This window comes from Python bivittatus, unplaced genomic scaffold, assembly GCF_059951505.1.
Source record: "Python bivittatus isolate LINGU-HERP-01145 unplaced genomic scaffold, Pbiv_v1 ctg000700_np1212, whole genome shotgun sequence".
Taxonomy (NCBI): Eukaryota; Metazoa; Chordata; class Lepidosauria; order Squamata; family Pythonidae; genus Python; species Python bivittatus.
Genome location: NW_028277098.1, coordinates 62,255,641 through 62,277,261, shown reverse-complemented (window position 1 = coordinate 62,277,261; position 21,621 = coordinate 62,255,641). Strand labels below are relative to the sequence as shown.

Below are 21,621 nucleotides of genomic sequence, written 5' to 3'. Positions count from 1 at the left end.
GAGGCACTACAATTTCTCTAAACATGTCCCAGTAAATACAATAGCTCTATACTGACCAGGCTCTCAGCTTTCAGGTTCTAGGTCAGGTTGAAATGCTACATGATAGAGGCAAAGAGAAGTGGTATCACAGGTATATTGACCAAATCTCTGCATAATCTTTCCTAGTACTTCCATAATGCTTTGAGGGGGAAAAAAGTAAGAAGAGGATAATGTTATTTGAGGAAAGTGTTATTTGAGGAAAGGGCAAGAATTCATCTTTCTATCAACTGAATGAGCTGTACTTCAGGATGATACATTGTCCTGAACGATCTATTAATCCAAGACTTTTTAAATCTTCACCCGGTCCAACTAGTTAAACTAGATCAGGGATTTTGCCTGCAAAAACTGGGTGGGGGAGCATCATATGGTAGGATGATGATTCATTTTCTCACAGCCTGACACAGGAAGAACAGGAAACAAATGATTTCATCATCACTACCACACCACTGTTTTTAAAACAATTCAACCTGCAACCACTAAGACACAGTATTAATACAGAGCTCTACTTCATCACCTGTGGTCTTCTTCAAACAGAGTAGATGTATGTCATTATTCTCATAGAATCATCAACTCATATATTTGGAAGGAGTCATTTTGGTCACTGAGTCCAACAGTTCTCAGTACAGAAATCCAAATTAAAGCATCTTGAGCCAATAGATGTCCAATTTTTGCTTGAACACTTTCAGAAAAGAGAAGTTCACCGTTTAATTAAGATGCTGATTTCTTTCCTGTCAAATTATTCTTATTGCTAAGAAATCTGTCCTAATTTTGAACTGAATCTGCTTTGCTGTAACTTAAATCTATTATTTCATGGGACAATAGAGAACAGGCTTGTTTTTCTTTTGTGTAACTTCCCTTTCCAGTATTTGAACTGTATTATCTCACACACACACACACCCTGACAGGTCTCCTCTCTTTCAAGACTAAGTATTCACAGATCCTTCAGTCTCTTAATATAGCACTTAGTTCTTAGCCCCTGATCTTCCTTGCTGCCCTTCTCTGAACTTGTTCCAATCTGCATGAACCCTTTTAAAGTGTGATGCCCAGAAATGGATAGAAGACTCAAGGAAGAGGCTGACTAAGGTAGAAGACAGAAGTGGAAGTGCTACTTTCTATATTTTAGAAACTGCTTTTCTGCTGATGCAGCCTAAAATTACATTTAACGTTTTCTGTAGCAATATGAGTTATTCTATGGACTCATATTTAATTTATAATCATTCCTATTCCAAATCTATCTCATAAGTATTGTTGCCAACCTAGCAGTATTCCATTGCCATGCGTCTGATTTCTCTTTCCTAACTAAAGAAATCTGCATTTGTAACTGTTAAATTTTAGACTGTTCTTTTCAACTCACCATAAACTATCAATTTCATTCTGGACTGTATTTCTGCCTTTTAGGTATTAGATATCCCACCCAATTTTGTTTCTCGTCTGCAAGTTGGGTAAATATTTCCCTATTTCCTCATCCAAGTCATTAATAAAAATGTTGAAGAGTGCAGTGTCCAAGACTAAATCTTGTGACATCCCATTCAGTACTTTTCTCCAGTTAGATGAGCACCTTCTGAGTATAATTGTTCAGCATGCTATGAACTCACTTAACTGTTATGCAACCTAGCCCATACTTAACTAGCTTGCTAATCAAAATGTCATGGGTGCTTTATCAAATGCTTTTCTTGAATCAAAATATTATGTCAACATTATCCAATAATCTACTAAAGATACCATATTTAAAAAAAGAATAAGATTAGTTTGATAAGACTTGTTTTTGACCAATTCATGCTGTGGTCTGGTAATCGCACTGTTTTAAAGGTGCTTAAAAATCAATAGCTGTATGATCTGTTCAAACATCTTTTGAGGTACGGATGTCAAGCTAGTTTGTAGTCCCCCTTTTGGAAAAGGGAGCTCTTAATCTATTCTCCAGGATTTCTTAAAGAAAATACATAAAAACGCAGTCAGCTCATCAACAAGTTCCTTCAGCACCCTAAGTGAAAAGACATCTTTCCATTTGTTATTCCAGAGTTCAGTCCAACAACCAGCCTTTGAAGTCAGTGAGAGGATTTCTGAGAGAACACTCATGTTGCCCAGATTTTGCTCTTGTTTATGAAGGTCTGAACCGTCTATGATATAGCTAAGCCTTCTTCAACCTGCTGCCTTCAGATATGTTGGAATGGCAACCCCCGGAACTCAATCAATGGGACTCACTTCTGAGTAAGCTTAATTAAAATTGTGTTGTAGATCTGTCATTCCACCAACACTTACCTAGAAATAAGAACTATGGTCCCTTCTGGATAAACAATTTTTCTTATCCAATCATAATGGTTCTTTCTGATAGCAAACTCAGGTGACAAATGCCAACAGGACTGTAGTTAAAAATAGGATCACTGAGAAACAAGAGGAATATGTATCAACACAGTCAGGAGAATTCAAGGTTATAGAAGTACAAATATTTCTCAAACAAAACTGTCTTCTTTGAGCAAATGAAAAACAAAAGCTGAAGTCCAGGAAATGCCAAACATCCACAGGAGTCATAGAATGTTGAAGTGTTTTTATTTATCCAAGCATTTTAAATCATTGCATTTACAGCAGGTGAAAATTCCAGGAAAGAAAGAAAGAAACACCTGTACTGTTTATACCAATTTTCATGATCAACCTTCTTTGCATTTGAAACCACAGTGGAACATGAAGAGACATATGCCTTTTGCCCAGATGCTTCAGTGCAAACACTATAAAGTCTTTGACTGCTTTTTGACATCTTTTCCTCCATCTTGAACATGGATGTACCGCAGTCCATTCTCTTACTCCTTGCCTTGTGACAAGCTTTTTGACATATTTATGTACTGTCTACACAGCCTGCATGGCTGACAGAACATCTAGACACTATTATAACACTAGTTATAACTTAAAATAAAGGCGATAGCTAGAGCTTCCTTTCGACACTCTAACTGAAGGGTATTTCATCAGCCATAGTGTTTGGGAGTTGTACAACCTCAGAGTTTGATGGGGGCAGAAAGTAAAAAAAAGAAAAGAAAATAAAAGTAGATGAAAGAGAGCTCCATCTGCCTCCTTCAGACACTCCTGCCAATTACTCTGATTGTTTGAATCAGGAAGGGAATTTCCAGACTGGAAGATTGAAAGAAAAACACCTTTGGCTGCTCTGAGCAAATGACTAGAAGGTGAATCATATACCCTTGACAAAGTAGAGGCCAGATCCAATGTTGATTTCAGGTATTTGTGGCTTCTTTCGCTTTTTTTTTTTCTTTTGCTGCATGTGTATAGATGATAAATAAATGGAGAGGTTAGTAGAAGGTCAATAAATAGACTCACCTATACAGTGAGATGGGTGGCGTACAAATCTGATTAATAAAATAAATAAATAAGTAAATAAATGCCTTCATAATTTCTGCATGTAGCATTAAACATGGCAAAGAAATCAAGGTACAATGTGTGTGTATGTTCATTTATTGCATTTATATCCCATCTTTCCTATCAAAGTTCAAAGCAATGTATGTGGAATTACTTTTGTGTGTTAAGCCCACTACAACAGTCCTCTAAGCTAGGCTGGACTGAAAGAGAGTGACTGGCCCAAAGTCACCCTCTATGGTGGAGTGGGGACTTAAACCTGGACCTCCTTGGTCTCAGTCTAACACCTTATCTACTACAATGGAGGCCAATCCATTGAAAATAGGTCAACCATATGGATCTGCTTGCCTGGAAGGGGCGTGAAGTAAAATTATGGGTAGGTAAGTGAATTTCATTCACAAAGAAAATACCCCTGAAGAAAAGCAAGTTCATGTAGGAAAGGCATGAGTAAAAGTTGGTGTCAGCTACCCAGAGAGAAAGTGAAGGAATCTCCATCAACTGATACTGACTTCTGTGATTTCATTCACTTTGATCACTAAATGAAGAATGTGTTTAATGACAAACATGCTTCCCTGAACTTTGCTTTGTGCTGGTATATGTGCTAAGTCAAGGTGAGCCACATTCCACAGTGTTCTTTGTTTGTTTATATCAGTAATTTCTGCGTTGTGTTGGCAGACCCACAGTATTTTTGGAGTTTCAGGTTTCAGTTTAATCCACCCAGAAAAGAAAAACCCTCATGGTTGTTAGGAAGTTTAAGCCCCATAGCAACAAAATCATACCATGAAGCTCAAAGTGGGTCATCCCTCAACTACTAACTATCATCTCCAGCCATACTAATTAAGGGTCATAGGAGCTGTATTTTAACCGATACAGAGGGCATCATGGAGACTGGGGAAAACTATTCTAAGGTAAGATGCCAAATGAAGAATAAATAGCAGGTCTTAGATTATCATGCTTCAGATACGGGGTTTCCTGAGCTTGGCTATAATTCTGTCATTTTTTCTCATGCTTCTTCTTGTCCTGCATCTCAGTAGATAAGACAAGCTGAATCAAGGATTTGAGGGTGAGTAGGTTGTGTGTGTGTACACGCTCCTCCCCCCACACACATTTTTTTTTTATCCGCACTCAATCGTGACCGATTCTGCGGTGACTAATGGCACTATCATCAAAGAGAAATTTTTGAGGCTCTACCTTCTGGCCTGTTGGTAAAAGATGCAGGACTGATAGGATAAACTTTCAGCAATAAAGATGTGCTTGGTCTTTAAGATGCTACAAAGTCTTTGTTGGTTTTGCAGCAAGAAACCAATGCTGTTCTCTCATTGATATATTTTTTCTCTGTGTCACCATTATTCATTTCTATTTGCTTTCTCAGTATTCTGATTTCTGTTCAACATGTTTATCTCTGAAGGTTTCATGATTTATATGGATCAGGTTGTTAAATATATAAATTCCAATATAAGAGAATATACGTAGCTCAGGGTTGAACTGTGGAGTCCTTGGTGCTCTCTGAGCTTGGTTGTTTGCTTGCAGATGTTTCATTATCCAACTAGGACTCCACAAGATATAAATTAGCAGAAGCAGTTCCTCCCTATATTTTCCAAAGGGTGTTTGGTAGCAAACAATTAACTGCCTACCATGTCACATCAAAGAACTACTACATTTTAAATTATATTGATCCTTGACCCAGACCACAGGCAAAAATAAAAATATTTGTATTAATAAAATAAAATAAAATAAGATAAAATAAAATAAAATAAAATAAAATAAAATAAAATGGAACAAGAGTGTGAAATTCTGCTATAAGGGAACTTTTTGGCTAAAGTGTTTTTCAATATTCCTCCTTTATAGTTTCAGTATGACCTCTCTTTCTAGTTTGGATGATGAGAAAATTCTCCCCTTTTCATATTTTTTTGCTTCTAATAGCATGTCACTTCAGTTCCAAAGCTTCTGGGAAGGGATGTAAACAGAGGAAAACAGAATTTGATCTTCTCAGGACAATGTAATATTAAAGGCAATTTAGCAAGAGCATTTTGCTTCCTGCATTCCAGGATCTAAAATATAAATATCTAAAATAATTCTAAAATATACAAATAATTACACAATAAAGCAAACTTTATTTAAGCCAGTTTGGTGTAGTGGTTAAGGTGCTGGCCTAGAATGCGGGAGACTGTGAGTTCTAGGCCTCCCTTAGGCATGAAAGCCCGCTGGGGGATTCTGGATCAGTCATTCTCTCTCAGCCCAACCCACCTCACAGGGTTGTTGTGGGGAAAACAGGAGGCAGGAGTATTAGGTATGTTCATTGCCTTGAGTTATATCTAAAAAGGTGTGATGAAAATATAATAATAATAACTTGTGTTGATCCTCACAACTTGCTGCACTGCTCATGAATATTTTCCTATTTCTACCCTTATCCATGTCAGAATTCAATACTGCATCGTATTTTTCTTCCATGAACAGTTTTTTAAAAAAAATTTCCGTCAATCAATCAATCAATCACAGAAATAATACAGCAATATTAGAATAAAATCTTAATTTGGGCATATAGGTATTACCCCGTTGAAGAAGCAATAAGCATTCATATATATGAGTGACTGAGAAGAAATCTAACACTTTGTTGTATTACATAGAATTATTAACATTCAGTCAAGTAAATAGGAACATAAGGTATATAATAATAGAAAATATGAATAGGAGCTGAATAGTATCAGGAACAAAATAGAAGAGAATGATGAGGTCAAAAGGGGGAATTTGGGATGCTGGGGTCCTGTGGATATCATCAGGGCAAGGAATCTGACTCCCAGATCACATTTGTAATCAAGACACTGCAGAAAGGCATTCCATATCCCAGGCATTTAGCGCAAGATACTCCGCTCTTGATTTGCTTGTTCTACAATTTCCTCCAATTCATACATTTTGTGATAGAAAGAAATGTCAGCTCCATTCTGTGCTTGTACATTGATGAGGGCAGATCTGTCTAAAGACATAATGGACTAAAATCAGGGAATAAATGTTTTTTCTTTTCTTCTTCTCTAGTAATTATACAGCTTGGAATCATCAAATTATATTGAATGGTAATTCAAGACCATGTTTCTTCACACAACATGTAGTTCAACTTTACCCTGAGAGGATTAACTGAAACTTGTCACGCAGCAGATTGCCAAACATAATGGCAATAGCCACCATTGTAAACTGCCTTCATACATACATACATAACAACGTATATCTTCCAGTATCAGAAGCAGTACATCTCTGTACCAGTTGCAAGGGATACAATGGGTGTGTGCTACTGGCAACTGTGAAAACAAAATGTTGGACTTTAATCTGATCCAGATTAAATAACAGTTGCTTAGATTTTACACTTGTTGGGGAAATAGGTCTCCAGTTTCACTCTATCCCTGCCTATTACAGGAAATTACCCTTTTCAGCATATCAGTCTCAATCCCTTCTTGTGTATACAGATTGTAAAGGATCCACAAATATTTGTTACAGAGGCAAACCAACTGTGATTATGTTTGTTAAGCTGATACCTTGGGTACTCATTCTCTGTAGCTTCAGACTGCCAGCTGCTATATCCAGGTAAAAGGAAACATGCACTGTCTTAACCACTGGTTTGTGTAAACCATACTTATATACAATTGTTTGGCAAAAGTATTCCCATCCACCCCAGTACAAAAATTCTATGCATTAACTGCAAAAGTAATTGTTTGCCATTCAGAAAGCCGTTTGAGGATAAATTATATTAGTTACAAAATTGTATTGTTGCTTTTTAAAAGCAATGTTTTATTTATTCATTTGGTTTATTATTAAATTTGTCTGCTGCCCATCTCTCAATGATTCCCACAACTCTGGGTGGCTTGGTTATACACTAGAACCTTGGTTACACACCAAGTTTAAAAATACTGTAGACAAATACGATAACCAAGTTTGATAGTTAAGACTAGGGCATGAATTGGGAGTTAGTGGGGAAAGGTTCCTTAGCCAACTGCAATAAATTATCACTTGAGCCACAACAAAACAGAAGAGCTGCTATAAAGGAATATTTCTTTCAGAAAAGTCATTTAACAAGAGGAGCTTTTGCATACGTGCAGTGACTCACTCTCCTGAGCAGTCTTTTCTGGATGACAGAGGTCCATGAGTACATTAACCTACCATGTTCATCATGTGAACTTGAAAACACATTCAACTCCATGAATGAATTAACATACTTAACTGAGCGGTAGTCACAAATTGCCCTGAAATTCAGAGAATTAAACCCAAATATCATTTGAGGGACCCCCAACAAAAAGGGACAAAAAGCACCTCTTCTACATTGCATGAGAAAAGGACTCAAGGAAGATTTTAATTGAACTGTCTTCAGAGAGGAAGAGATTAAAAAAAATGTGCCCATAAGAAAGAATGGGCAGTGAAAGTACTCTTAACCTGGAAGATACTGTAGACAGATGGGATGGTCACAACAGTGATGTACTATTCTCTCTCAAAATATAGAGTGTAAATCTGAAAAATGCAGACAATTTTTTTGGGGGGGGGTATCTTCAAGACATTGTTGACTCCTGGTGACTACCTGCAGTTTTCTTGGCAAGATTTCAGAAATGGTTTGCCATTGCCTCCTTCCTAGGGCTGAGAGACAGTGACTGGTCCAAGGTCACCCAGATGGGTTTGTGCCTAAGGTGGGACTACAACTCATGGTCTTCGGGTTTCTAGCCTGGTGCCTTAACCATTGTGCCATACTGGCTCTCTAGGCAAAATTTAATTGTTGCCAATAATTAATATTTATAAATTGTTTTTCATGTGTCTTTGAAATGCTTCACATATACAGTATGATCTCCCTCAGGTCTTTATAATTTTGCAAAGGGGGTAATATCTCAGTTATCACTGATCCTCTAAAAATAACATATGCTCCAGTTGTCCCTATGTATGTGAATCAGTGTCTTTACTTTTGTATTTTGTTTTACATTTTTGCATTTTAAAAAGGTTGGGAATTAGCCTTCCTTCCTTCCTCCCTCCCTCCCTCCCAAAATGTCAGTACAAATACTTTTACATTCATCCGCCTAGGCTTCTATTCTACCATGCCCATTTCTTTCCATTTTCCATCTTGTTATAATTAGTCACCCAGATAATAAATGTGGGCACTACTCTATTTTAATTGCAACCAAGTCTTTTGTAAGAATAAATATCCTCTTTCAATTTTCTGGGTTTTTTTAAAAATAAAATTGTATAACCAGCTTTCTAATATACCTGTTTCAGAACCCCAGGAAGGATCTGCTTTAGAAGAATAAATGGAAAGCAAGTGGAAGGGAACCTCCAGTGGTATGTAAGAGCAGCTGGGAATGGCAAAGTGAAATTAAAACTGCAATCATATGCATTTGTACCCGGGCACAAAGCCCAATGAATTTCATAAATCTTATTTCCTGGTAGGGATAATTGAGATATTTAACCTTCATGCATTCTGATAAAAGCTGAATAGTTCCCATGAAAATAATGGATTGGAACATAACTGTTCACTCAGTTTTTATTTAATATTGTGGTAAAGTTTCCCCACAACAGCAACTCTGTGAGGTGAGTTGGGCTGAGAGAGAGGGACTGCCCAAAGTCACCCAGCCGGCTTTTATGCCTAAGGCGGGACTAAAACTCACATTAATCAGACAGTGAAGATTAACATCTCATGTCTCACTGTATTGTAACAATAACTGAAATCTTGTAGTACCTTAGACCAGTCAATGTATTCTTGTATAGATTTTTATGGATAAACAGGAGTATCTGATGATGTGACTTCTAGTCCACAACAGCTTTATCCCAAACGATTCTAGTTTCACAAGGCTCCAGTCCATGTAACTGGCACACTTCTATGCTCATGCTAAAACTTTGGGGATAAGTATGGTGACCACCATTGACTTAGGATCAAAAAAGACAAGTCACAGCTTTCAATTACATTTTCATATGTAAAACTGCATTTTTAGAAAATAACTTCTTTACCTTAAATAGAAATGCCGCATATCTCATCACAGTGGTGAAGGTTGTGACTGGGAGGCTTGTAAGCCTGACAGTTCAGTAGGCCATTTGTTAATTATTGGTGGGTAATATCAAGGCCTTTCTGCTCCCCCTTCTTATGGTTCTTTAATATGAATTTGGATTGAGCAGCCATGCAAACAGAGGTCTAGTAATACAAACTGTCATCCTTCTTAATACCTCTTATTCTTTATACTGTAATGGTTAAGCAAAAATCTTCTAAACTGTCTGAAACATTTCTAAATCCAGAATTTTCTCATCAGTTGTTTTGACTGAATAGAAGCTACCACCTTTTATCTTTGTGGTTACAACGGTAACTGTTTTATTTTACAAATCTTTTCTAAAAAGCCACCAACATAGAGTCTGATAATATTCTTACTCATCTGAGTTTTAAAATCTGTGTTACATTAGCATAGTTGCTCTTGATTAAACAGAAGAATCACCCTGCAAGAATGTTGGCTAACTAAATTGAAAAGAAAAGGGTCAGAAAGGGAGTGAGGTGAGACAACATGGTTTGAATGTCTTAAAAAGCAAATATTGCATGCGACTGTCTGAGTCATTGCCTCCTTATCATCCCCTAATCTCCAGACTGGTCACCTGAGCACCAAAGTGGTCGTATCCCCCCATTGCTCAATGATGGAATTTCAGGACTTCTTGATTCATCTTTCATGTTTGCGTGCATTGGCCTTAACTGATTTGTTGCCTGTCATCCATAAGTGGGCTGTAAGCGAACCTATGAGATACAAGTGGTGTTGCTATAATTTCTTTTAAAGAACATCTGTTTGATTTGTTACTGATTTTCAGAGATGCAAAGTAAGAGAAAGAGAGATTGAGGACAGATTAAGATGTCATTTAAAATGACAGGAGCAAATAAATGCACAGTGTTGTTGATCAACTGCAGGAGGAGGGAGAGAAGGAGAAAAGGTATTCTAAAGTTGAAAGGTAGGGAGTAAAAAAAAATAAAAAAGCAGTATTTTAACATCTTTCCACAGTCATATTCCTCATTGCCATTAGTTCTGAACTGCCAGACTGAAGGCACAAAAATAATTTTTAAAATGCTGTTTAGCACCATAAAAATTAAAATTATATAGTAGAGACTTACAGCTAGCAGTAAAAGTGGACTACGTGCTTTGACAGCATATTCATATTATTTTGCTGGAATCCTCCTGCTTAGTGATGCATCTCCATGAAGTCAGTCTGGGGGTTTATTATTATCATAATGCATTACTAGGGCCTATTTGTTTGTGTCCCATTTTCTCCATATTTACTGCTCAATCTTATTAGCCACTTTGCTGAGGCAGTGACTAATATGATGTGTCATGATGGACATGCGCAAGCATGCATCTCGTTCCTCTTTTGTGGTGTTTTAGTCACCTTCAGATCTGCCAGATCAAATGGGAACAATTATGCTTCTGTCTTGGGAACAATGAAGGAGCAAAGCCAAGTCTACCTCATATGAAGTGCATGAAAGCCTCTGTATGAATGGAAACCACAGAAGCCAGTACAGAAATAAGCACGCACCATATGCAATCATTTATTTTATTTAACTCTTGTTAGTTAAAATATTCACAACTGTTTCCACATCAGTATGAAGCCAAGATCACACTTCAGTATCTAGACACTGGTTTCTCACCATTTCCAGCTAAATATATATGAGGAATCATATTATGGAGGCTATTGACATTGTTAAGGAATAGGAAAGCTCAGAAGTTAGTTTGAGAAAGTGGTAGCTTTTTAACAACAGAACATTGTACCAATGACACTGTTCCCAACTACTTGGAACTCACATCCTTATGCAGAAAGAGCATTTCTTTTCTCTGGAGTCATACAAAGCTGGCTATGTGAGGCCTACATAACACTTTGTTATGTTATACTCTTGATGAAACGTTTCTGGGGCTTAAATTACATACCTCCTTTTGACTCTGAAGATTGTGCTGATGCTGTGAATTTGTAAGAGGATGTATGCTTGTTTGAAACTGCCAGAGAAAGTTCTCACATTCATTGCAGAATGTTAAGTAATAGGCCTTGGTATCAGAGCATAGTGGTTAGAGCACTGAATGTGGATTAAACAGATCAATGCTCACAGCTAGAATCTTGCACCAGTCAATAGATTTATGCATCATATTAAGCCATAATGTGCTATATGGCTTGTTCAATGAACCGGGATTAAAATAATGATTTAGCACTTTGTGTAATTCCAGTCCCCACCCATGTCATAAATCATTCTTTGTTAGAATAAAGTGGAGTAACCTGAGTTCACCAGAAGAGTATGATGTAAATTGTAATAAGGAATGTTTGCTTGCTTGTTTGCTTGATCAATTGATTTATAAGCTACCTGACTCCATCACGACTCTGGATGATATGCAATATAAAACAGAAAAATACAAATAATCAAGAATGGAGAAAAAAGAATGTCTGTAAAAAACACAGAATATGACAAACCAATTATTTCCTTTGTTGCCTTACGTCATACAAGGAGCGACATTCTTTCATGTATGCATTTAACTAATCAGAATGCCAATTAGAAAATGCAGTGACATAGTATGCTAGAGAAAATGAGAACTGTGATATTTCTGTTGCATTTCTTTCTTGCTGTTCAGAACTGTGTGGGAAAGAGTATTTTTAAAAGAAAATAAGTTTTCCCCATGTCAAGACAATTAGGAAAACTTCAGAGCTATGACTGCCAGACACAAATACATATTCACAAATTACTATGAATAACGAGGGCAACTCTTCTCTGTAAAGGGTCTTGAATAACTACCTTTGTGTAGAATAAACAACAGAAACTTTTACAGTCCTTGAAGATGGGGAGACCCACATTAAAATCCCAGTTAGCCATGAAACTCACTGGATAACCTTTAGTCAGTCACTACTGTACGCCCAGCCTAACTTAGCACACAGGTTGGGGTGAGGATATAGAGGGGAGGCAGACAAGACAACCATCTATGTTGTTTTGAAATCCTAAATCTAATAGATAAATAAGTAACATAGTTCTAAAAGGAACAGATAGTACCTATCAAAAGTCTCTCCAATAGTTCTAGAAGTTCTCTTACAGTAAGAATAAATAACATTATTGAGGGGTTTCTGTACATGTCACCATTTCTCTGAACACATGATATGTTCATCATGATCTGTCTGTCAGTGTTTTTCAATCTTGGCAACTTTAAGATGTGTGGACTTCAACTCCCAGAATTCCCCAGCCAGCTGGCTGGGGAATTCTGGGACTTGAAGTCCACACATCTTAAAGTTGCCAAGGTTGAGAAAAACTGGTCTGTGTGAAACATGCTACTGTATTCCTGAGCCCTGTTTCAAACAAACCAAAGGCAGGCTTATGTACTATAAGAGGTCTGTGCAAAGCTTCCAAAGAGGGATTCGCTTCTGCATGGCTCCAAATGAAGCACCCCCTCAAAGCTGCTTCCCAAAGTAACACAAACTGCCCTTGAGTGGTTGAAAATGAAGCAAAGTGGGGAAGTGGCTATGCTGGGTCTGCTCAGATTGCCTCCCTGGCACTCCCCATAGCCAGCAGAGATTTCTGCCCATGGGCACAGAAACTTCTTCTAACACTTGTACCAGGGATGTCTGTAGGGGAGGTCAAAAAGATCAAAATGGTGGTGGTGACTGCATGATCAAAGCTCCATCACTTTTTTACATATGTTGTAACACGTTTAAAGGGGGGGGGGCTTCGAACATGCAGTCACAGTCACTATCTTGACTTTTTTTGCCCTCCTCAGGGCAAACACACCTGACTTACACTAACTAACAGAGGGACTGCTGGAGGAGACTTTCAGGCAACACAAAACACAGCAGCGAGGCAAATTCTGTTGGTGTGAAGCCGTTGCAAGGCTAATCATGCTGCCTTGTGATGTGAGCAAAACTTGCACCCCCTTGTGCTTTTTGCCTTAATTGGAGCTCTTCCAACATATTCACTTGATATTGATCACTGACTTTAGTATGCAGAAAATAAGGAAAGTACCTTATAAAAGAAGGCGCACACAAGATAGCCACCACCACCCAAAGTGCATGTCATAAAAACCATATCATAAAAACATAAAGTGGCTGTGACAGCAGAAGTTTAGGAAAAATACAATAAAACAGCAAGGCAGTGACTACAACTAGCACGGAAAAAAACAAGCGTTATCATCTCAAATTTAGGACAGAAACAGTTTCATGAGTTTCTAACACCAAGCAGCTTTATACTCATTCATACACCCATATACATACACACATATGTTATATATTCAGTGATTCATATTAATTTCTGCTTCATGTTTATAGAAATCATCTCCTTAAGCTGCCTTCTCCAATCTATGAACTCTGATCAGCTATCTGGTAAGGACCAGATTGTTGGCTTCCCACTCTTAATGGTACACTGAAATCAAAGGCTTGCATTTATTCACTAGCAGCAGGACAAAATTCTCACTGGTTCCTCCATCTTCCCAGGCACCTGGCTGAGATTACTGTTAAGTCAGCAATTTTTATCTGCATTTGCTAGGAGTGGAGGAGATCTGAGCTTCTCACCCCCTTCCAGCAAATCTCCTTAAAATCACTAATTTGCCAGTGCAGGAAGCCAGAGAATTAAAAAGAAGTGGGATGTGGGATAGGAAGACCTCATTACTTCCATTTTCCTCTTTCCAGAATCCCTGCTCAGAGGAGGGAAGATGGAAATGGTCTGAATATTAACAAAAGAATATATGTTCGTAAGAGGAACGCAGTGTGAATATGCATGTGATAGTGGTGCACGCAAATGTGGAGAGGGGAGGGATGAACCTTTTTTTCCCTCGAAGCTGAAAAGGAAGTATCTGTATTACTGCCATCTGTGCCACAACAGAGTTCATATTTGCTGTTCCCATCATCTCCTCTAAAACAGTGTTTTTCAAACTTGGCAACTTTAAGACGTGTGGACTTCAACATGGCTGGCTGGGGAATTCTGGGAGTTGAAGTCCACATGTCTTAAAGTTGCCAAGTTTGAAAAACACTGCTCTAAAAGAATGGATTTCTTAGCTGCAGCATAGCATCTGAACAACTCCCTGGTATTTCTGATAGCTGGTCGTAATTCCCTTTTACTTATTTATTCTTTTGTACCAGTGCTTTGTTTGTACCCTCCCAATAGCATAGTCATGAACTTTAATCTGTCTCTCCTTTGATCATAGGGAGAAATGGTTAATAATCTTAACTTTATTAAAGATTAAATTAAGATTATTAAAGGTTAATAATCTTAACTTTATTGGGAAACAACCATTCCTAGAAATGCGCTTCCTTATGCTGGGGTTATTGTCGTGTGTTACGAAAGGACTGCATTGGACTTCAGGAATAGATGGAACCTGAACTTGCAGAGAAGTATTTCTACAATATACCCTAGGTTATAACCTGAAGATTCCTGGTTTATTTGTGTCACATATTAGTGAATAATTAGGATAAGATTCTTTCAACCTTGATCTTCTAACTTAAAGTGACTTGTCAGTTGCAATCTGTTGCAAAGTGCAGATAAGTGAGCATACTTGAGTTGGTTGTTCTGTAAGATTTGTCTCTCTCAATATGGTCTTTCTATCATCGTGTGAAAACTTTCTAATTTTCTTACACATTTAAGGAAATAATTTTATGTCTGCTGAATATTGAAGGTGAGGATTGTTTTTATTGGCATAATGCTGTTGCTTTCATTATAGCATCTTATTTTATATTGCATGCTTTTCACAGGTTTGTTCATTATCCAATGAACTAAAGTTGCCTGGCATTTTCAAATTTAACAAACAAAAACTAAATAAATAGGCTAAGTCTGATCATCATTCACATGCCATTCTTTGCACTTTCTGTCTTAAGCAAGTCTAAACCAAGTGAGATGAAAGAAAACGTAAGGAAGGAAGGGTAGATGTGAGTTAAATGTGGAAGTTCACTATAAAAAATGTGTAGAAAAAGCATTAGATTTCCCCATCTTATGCCCAAAGCTCCTAATTCAGATTAGACCACTATATGCTCACACTTAAGTATAAACAAAACAACACAGTTGAATATGATTTTATATGCTGTGGTATTGTGCTCTAGATGTCTGAGTTCGCACAAAAGCTAAGTCCTTACCCAGGGAAAACGAAACACAATCTCTTTGTTCACATAACTTGTTCTGTCCAAACAAATGAACCACACTAAGATTTAATATGGCTGTCTTCAGTTGCTGGGTTTCCATAACATGCTGAACCACAAACTTTCCAACCCCATTTTTCCCCAGTCAACTGTGTTGAGTGCACATGGCTAATGTGTGTCTGAGTTCAGTGATAACACTCTTTTATGTCCTTCTGTCCATTTGGGCAGTATGATCCATAGTGGTCTTCAACTTATTTATTTATTTATTTATTTATTTATTTAACCAATTTATATAGCGGCCCATCCCACCACAGACAACTCTGGGCGGCATACAACAAAGCTAAAAACAATAAATACATTAAAAATATATATCAGAGGGCATTTGAGTACGTTCTGATTTGGAAGCTTCCTGTGAGCTCTGGTTTAGAAAACTATCCTTTGTCCATCTGTGTATTATTAATCTTTTGTTTGCCTATTTCATCTTCATGACAAAAGCACATAGAAACAGCTACAGATAGTCTGGGGAAAATAACCTTTCTTCACTACAGTAGAAGCTTTTCCACTGGTTTCAAAATAAGCAATGTCAAAAAAGGAATCTCGTCTCCAAAATATCTTAAGAGTTGCTTCCTTGCCTCCCATCAGGATAGCATTGGTTCTTAACAGGCAAATGACTCATGATCCCAAAGTTGTTTGATGAGACCTCCTAACACAATCATATTTTTTCAATCTTTAAAATGCCATGGGGGTACACTTTGGGATCCAGACTGTGAGGTGAGGTGGCAGGCTTAATGTCAAGGGTTCCCAATCCAAAAGTGGTATCAGTCACCAAGATGACATCCAGTGCACCATCTTCTATATGCATACTGACTGAATGAAGGCCACTATGAGAGGTTTGTTTGTTTGTTTGTTTGTTTGTTTACATATCTTACGACTCCAGCATGATGGTGATCTTGGAGAAATAGCCCAGGGCTGCTTCCTTTTTGTGTGCTTCTTACTCATGTGGAGCAAACATGGCTACTGTAATGTTATCTTCCTGTCCCCTCCTTGCCCCCATTGTTAATAGTAATATCAGTGAGCTGACTTCACTGGAGAGCCAGCATTAAGAAAAAGAGCCATCACTGTGCCCATTGCAAACACACACACACAGATCCCAAAAGGAGAGAGTGAGAAAGAGATGGATGCATATTTTACTTTAGTAAAAGTAAAATAGTCAGTCATGGATGTCCAGTGTTACACTGAACCAGGACAGCGTAGTGGTTAAAGTGTTGGACCAGGACTAGGGAAATCCAAATTAACGCCGCCCTCAGCAATTGGAAGCTAATCAGGTGACTTTGAGCCAGTCACAATGTCTCAGCCACCCCTGGTTAGGGTTTCTTTTTAGGGTTTTTTTTTTTTGGTGGCAATGGGCAAAAATTGTGTGCTGTGTGCTTCAGGAGGAATGGAATGATGATGATGATCTAAGCACTGCCTTAGAAGAAGGAAAGAGGTGCCCAAGAATGATAATTTATTAAGCAAAATGAGTAAGAATATAAGCAGGCTGGCAGTACTTTCTAGTTCAGGACTTATTTCTATCTTGTTTAAGAAACTACCCACTTCTCCACCCAGCATTCTTCTCTTCTGAATCAAAGTTGCTTCAAAAGACACCTTTAAGATGAGGCCGTGCTGCTTCTTGATCCCTCCAAGTAATTCTTAAAAATGCAGGATCTATACTGATTCATAACAATAAAGGCCAAACCACCGGCTGGCAACCCCACCATGGGGACTACTCAGAAGCAGGTGTAAGCTTTTTGTCCTCCAGAAAGGAGGTTAAAGGACCTGGGATAAGGAAGAAGCAAAAAAGAGTAAGGAAAAAAAGAGAAGGCCAAATATTAAGCGTTGAAAGTCAGTCTCAGGACGGAGAATCCAGACTGAATACCTTTGTCGTTTGTAGTTGCAAACACCAGGTTACAACCAGCCTTCAGGAACGGAGTGGCAGTTTCTCATTCCACGGAGGTGGGTGGGTGGGTAGGTGGCTGTGTGTGTGTGTGTCACCGCGTGTATTTGCGCGCGCGCGCGCACAGTTCTAAAGCAAAGGTGGGGGCAGGCTGATTCGGTAGCTAACTACAGAGGAGGCAGCTGCCTCGGGGCCTGCAGATCCAGAGTTTCCCCTTGCCGGCCACTCCGTGACCGCGACCAACCTGATCGCACCAGGTAGGGCTACTCTACTTCTGGGCTGCAAAAATCCGACTGCCGCTAGCTTGCAGCAAAACGTCCGAGTTTTCGGCGCCTCTTTGCTGCTAGGTTTTGCGGTCGGGATTTTCCTGCTCAGACACGGTAGCCCGAGCGCGGGAATAGGAGCCGTGGCGCGGGAGGAAGGGCCGCTGTTGCTGCCGCTCCTGACTCAGGCGTCGCCTCGGCAGCGCTGGCGAGGTGGCAGCAGAGAGGCTAAGGGAACTTTGCTGCCCCCTTGTGGTCGTCCGGATTTTTGCAGCCGGTTTCTGGGGCGCCTAAGAGATTATCGGGGGACCAGGTTTTGGACAGGGGGCTTCTAAGCAGGAGAGGGAGAGACCCCCCCAGTTTATATTTTGGAGTAATTTAAGGGAGACGGTCGCGGGGTTCAGGGGGAAGAAGCAGCCGCTGCGGGCCTCCTCCCTTTCTCCTATCTGACCTCAGTTGCTGAACGGGGGGGGGGGGGGGGGCTCCCCTACCTCGAAATTGAGAGGCCGCTCTGAGAGGCTGGCCGCGGGGCCCAGAGAGCTCCGCTTGTGCCTTCGGAGGCTGCGGATGTGGGATTTTTTATCCTTCTGGACCAACACACTCGTCTGTATTGCGGATTTTGGCTTTCCAGGGAGGAAGTGTTGGTGGGGCTTTGTTTGTTTAACCCTTTGTTGAAAGTGAAACCATCAGACTGGCATCTGCTTGGCAAGCAGAACTAGCAGAAGCTCACTACCTAATCTCCATTGAAACCTTCTTGGCTCTCCATCAAAATCCTCAGATCTAGCTATCTCCTTTTACCTTAGTTTAAAAAACAGGTTAGACAGTGATAGTTTTACAACTGGAGTCTGTTGGAAATGTGGCTAGAGCAACCAGAGGCAGGTCAAAAAAAAAAAAGTCAAGATGGCAGCTGTGACCACACAAATGAAGCCCCACCCTTTTTATGTGTTGTGCGGGGTCCCTTAAAAGGGACAGGGCTCCTATTATAAAGTCATGGCTGCCATGTTGACTTTTTTATCCCCCCCACCTCCACCCAGACATCCCTGGGATGTGGCAAATACAAAGTGCAGAGATAGATTTCAGAGCAGGTCTTTCTGGACTGTTTTATAATTTGCCAAGGGCCTGCTGCTGAAATGTTCCCAGGTTTGCAATTAGAGTCCTCTAGATACATGACTAAGCAAGCAGGGCCACCACCTGCTTGGCTGGAGCAAGTTTGCCAGGCAACAGCCTCCAACTTGCTGTAGCACGAAGGAAGACGCTCCTTATCTTGATTTCATTTGTCTCTTAGCCAGGCAAGTTGAGGCTCCACATTTGCCTAGACTGCATTGGGAACACCAGCCACCTTATTCTGAGTCAGACCATTAATTTACTAGCCCAGTAGTCTGTGTGGGAGCAGCTCCAGGGCCTCAAGCAGAGTTTTTCACCATGACTGCAGCCTTCTGGCAAGATGGTGGTGACTGAATCTGGGGTATTTGACATACAAAATGTTTATCTGATGTTGAGTTGTATCAGATTTTCCCAAACTGGTGTCTTCTAGATGAGTTGAATTACAACTCCCATCATCTCCAGCTAAGCCATGCTGTATCATATTAACTTCCAAATGCCCCTTAATTCATATTATTAAACAAATATTCCAATTTTAATTCAAAGGGAGGAAGAGAGACAGAATGAATTTGTGACTTCTTGAAAACTGCAGTGTCCTAGTTCGAGAAATCATGATAGATCATGATTTCATGAAGCTCATGATACAACTGCTTATTGAAGTTAAGCAGATCTGGTCAGTATGTGATTGAGAGGTCATGTGGTTACCCAGGAGCTATATTCACACAAGACATTGAACTAGATTTTTTTTTTACTTTTTTCTGTTTTAGTTTGATGTGCAAACCCAACCTTTTTGGTTAATTTATGATTATTGTTTTTGTCTGTGTGTGCCTTCATGACATTGTTGACTCCTGGCAACTATCTGGACTAGTCCCTACAGTTTTCTTGGCAAGATTTCAGAAGTGGGTTGCCATTGCCTCCTTAGGGCTGAGAGAGTGTGACTGGCCCAGCTGGCTTTGTGCCCAAGGCGGGACTAGAACTCACGGTCTCCTGGTTCTAGCCCGGTGACTTAACTGTTATCTCAGACTGGTTCTCTGATTCAGCGTGTTATGTGAATTTAAAACATGAGTGAATACAGGAACCAAGTTAAACGTGTAGTTCAAAATAGGTAGTAATGTATGATCCTGACCTCTTGTTGAAGCAAAAGCTAGGATTTTTTTTTTTAACATAGTAAATAAACATTGAATTATCTGTTGGTTAAAGAGGAGTGATTAGAAATAACTCTTCTCATTCTTGGTTTGAAAGTTATTTGCTGGTGAAAGGGAGGGGCCCTCCCCTTTCTGATATCCTGCTAGCCCTCAAGTTTGTGTTTCTACAGAGCCTACCAAGTTAAGGCATAAACAGTCATCACATAATCTTAGATAAGAGGCACAAACCACTTGCAACTCTAGTAAGAGTCTGTGACTCTTTAGCTTAAATGGAATAAGCTGTGTCTGCCCTCCTTCCGTTTAATTCAGCCCTGATTCATGCAGCAAGGAACCATTGCATGCGTGCACCGAGTCTTCCTTTCTATGGAAAGCTTGATCAATTTCCCTTTTACCACTTTGATACTTAGTGGGTGGGTTGGGAGTTATGCAGAACATTTCACTGGTGTTACCAGTGATTTTTGCATGTGTGAAAGGCACCAAGATCAAGATGTTTCCTATCTTCCCAATTTAGGGACATAATGCAAACTTCATTGATCAGGAAGCATTCTGAATAGAAAAGGCAGGTAGGTTAAAGTACATAGAAAGTTATGACAGCCACTCAGGTGGGTTTTTTGCATGTGATCTGAAGCGTATTAAATGGTGGCTTTCATGGAATATTGAAAGTACTGACAGGCCCAAGGGAAGAATATTCACTGAGCCCACACCCTTTTATTATCCCTTTCCCTGGCTTGTGCTTTCTTGATGATTTATATCCATTAAGGTATTGTCAATATCATAGTAGCTGAGAATTGTAGAGTTGAAAACCTGAAATAATTATTGGGGTTACATTTTAAATGTTTCATTTTACTGCTTTAGATGAAAAACGTCAAGTTATCTGCTGTTCATGAAGTCATCAGGAATCAAGCTCAATTTTTCCTACCTTATCCTTCTATCCTTTCTGTTGTTTTTGACAAGACTGTAAGCCTGAGGGCAAGAAATGTTTTGTTTTAATTGATCTAGAAAAGCCTTTTTAGCTTTTCTAGCTGAAAAGCAGATATTTCAACTTTAAATAAAAAAAGCAATAAATATGTAATGACTTAAATGTTAATGTCTTCACTGTGAATTCCATTTCATGAGCAATAGAAATTCCAGGGATAGCTGAAGAACTGGAGACATATGGTAGCTTTGTAACATCCTAAATTTACAAATATCTAAATGGAGCAGGAAGTAGAAATCTGGAAAGCAGTTTCTATTTTATTTATTTATATTTCAAATTTGTCACCGCCCATCTCACTGTGGAGTGACTCTGGGCAGTTTATCCACTCACCCAATTTGCAGTATATGTTTGGAGAAACTTAGCTGAAAAAAATGATACAATTATTTCTGGTCATATTACAGATTTTGCTAGGTAGTAACCACTTGTAATTAAAAAAGAGTGAAGCAGTTGCACACATATACACATAATCTGTTGATTACTTCTCTTGGCGTTTCACAGTAGCATTCCTACAACATCATACCATTTTGCTTTTCTGTGATTTTTATTAAAAGAGCTTGTAGTTCCAATAGGTTGATCTGCCCAGACAATTATCTTATCTGCTCCACTGCTACACCCTTTGTATAATTCCCCCAAAGTAATTAAGAGCATCTTCTAGCATTGCCCAGGCATTGCTGAAGCTGTGTTAAGCCTGTTTTCATTACAGATATATCAGCACAATTATGC

The 21,621-nt window shown here is 39.0% G+C and overlaps 1 long non-coding RNA gene across 1 annotated transcript; it reads left to right on the top strand.

The window, feature by feature from the left end:
- The first annotated feature begins 3,983 nt into the window (after window positions 1-3,983).
- Window positions 3,984-20,992, top strand: LOC103052044 (uncharacterized). The gene is made up of 3 exons (XR_003084730.2): window positions 3,984-4,307; window positions 8,644-8,706; window positions 20,778-20,992. It is a non-coding gene; the product is annotated as an uncharacterized LOC103052044 (long non-coding RNA).
- Window positions 20,993-21,621: the final 629 nt, after the last annotated feature.